Genomic DNA, 2,068 nt, shown 5'->3' with positions numbered 1-2,068 from the left:
CTCCCCGCCCCCGCCCCAGTGGACTCGAACCCCACCCAGCCCTGGCCCACCCCCAGACGAGCATGCTGTCCCCCCGTGACGTCCACGCGATCCTCAGACGCACGCGCGCCGCTCAGGGACTATTTCCATGCTCTCTGGCGGCAGTCACCGCCCCAACCTTCTGTTTCTGCTTCTGCCCGCTTCACTTCGCCTGCGCAGCCCCGCCGTCACCGCGACCCTCATTCCTTGAGCCTAGTTCAACAGAGGTGCTTCGTGGAGCAGTCCCAGGGCGCAGCGACCCGTGGACCCGAGTCCCTAGTCAGCCGGCCTGGTCCCACCTGGCCCTGCCTTCCCTGTTGAGTGACTTCTGTGTTTTACCTAGCATTTCTGGGCTTCCGTCCCCACACCTGCCCCACCTACAAAGGTGAAAGAGCAAACCTTGAAAGGGTCCCATTATTTCAGGGACCCGTCCTGCCATAATAATGTCAGTATTAAATAATTGTTTCTTTTATTTATATAACTTTAACATTTAGTTTTCTTTTGTTTGGGGCAAAATTTAGGGTTTTCATGGGCCTTATAATGCTCATTCTTTTTTTTTCTTTTTCTTCATTTTTATTTATAGTTTGTCAGGTTGGTTTCCATGTAACACCCAGTGCTCTTCCTCACAAGTGCCTCCTCCGTGAGCGCATTTTCTCCTTTAAAATGTTTTTGTTTTGTTTTCATGTTTACTTATTTTGAGACAGAGAGAGACAGCACGACCAGGGGAGAGAGACAAGGACAGAGAGAACCCCAAGGAGCCTCCACGGTGTCCGGGCAGAGCCCAGCGCGGGGCTGGAGCCATGAGTCTTGGGATGATGACCTGAGGCGAGATCAAGAGACACGGACGTAACGGACTGAGCCACCCACGGCACCCTTTTCCATTTTTTCTACTGTGACACACACACACACACACACACACACACACACACACACACTTTTCTTTGACCATACAAGATTTTTTTTTCTTTAAAAGACATGAACTAGCCCGAGAGCCGAGCAGGCCGTCTCTGCTGGGCAGGTTGGATGGCTGGTCCTCCTATTTGCCAATCGTCTCCGAGACGCCCCGGTGCCACAACTATTCTCACCCTCACGACGCTCAGACTCTCATGGGGCATTGGATAAACACATGGGACAAAGGCAGAGCGTGTCACGGGCTTCAGCGTGAGGCCGCGATGAACCGAGGAGAACGGGGTTTACCGTCCACCCCGCCTTGAACGACTAAACACTTAGTGTGAATCCACTGCGAGACAGGCAGGCAGAGGCGGTGGTTCTGGATGGAGGGGACTCCAGGGAGGGGAGGGGCTCCAGGGAGGGGAGGGGCTCCAGGGAGGGGAGGGGACTCCAGGGAGGGGAGGCGCTCCAGGGAGGGGAGGGGCTCCAGGGAGGGGAGGGGCTCCAGGCCGAAGCGCTGGGGGCCCGAGGGCAGCCCAGGGTCTCCCTGAGGGAGGAGACAAATGACAGTCCGGGAGGCCTGGCAGCTGGGATCCATGGGCAGAGCTGGGACGGAGAACCGCCCAGGAGGGAGCTAGGAGGCGAGCAGAGGGGTCCGGGCACACATCTGAGGAACTTACCAGAAGAGGCAGAAGGAGCCGCTGAGAAGGAGCGGGCAAGACAGTCCCCAGAGTTACACGGGCCTTGGGGGGGGAGGGTCTCCTGTGTGAGCGGGAACAGAGACCCTGAAATTTGGGGCCACCAGACGGCGTGCTCAGAAGCAACCGCCCTCCCCTGGGGCCCCCTTGGGCCTGGATTCCGGGTCGCCGAGTTCCACCCGCCAGAGCAGAAGAGCTGGCCTTGCAAGGGTCCAGTCGTCTCCACCAACGTGAGTGCATCCCGAGACAGAACCCACAATTATTTAAGAGAGAAAATTACCCTGCAATGTAAATTCCACCTAATTAAATACCTGACACTTTGAACTGAACCCCCCCCGCCCCCCGCGCCCTAGGCATGCAGGAAAGCAGGCCAAGGTGGCCCATGGTGGAGAAAGCAGTCCTTAGAGCCACAGCTGGTGGCGTGAGTGAGCAAGCACATTAAAACAGACGCGGGGGGGGGG

This window comes from Suricata suricatta, chromosome 15, assembly GCF_006229205.1.
Source record: "Suricata suricatta isolate VVHF042 chromosome 15, meerkat_22Aug2017_6uvM2_HiC, whole genome shotgun sequence".
Classification (NCBI taxonomy): Eukaryota; Metazoa; Chordata; class Mammalia; order Carnivora; family Herpestidae; genus Suricata; species Suricata suricatta.
The sequence above is the reverse complement of the archived record's forward strand: the minus strand, read 5'-3'. Positions refer to the sequence as shown.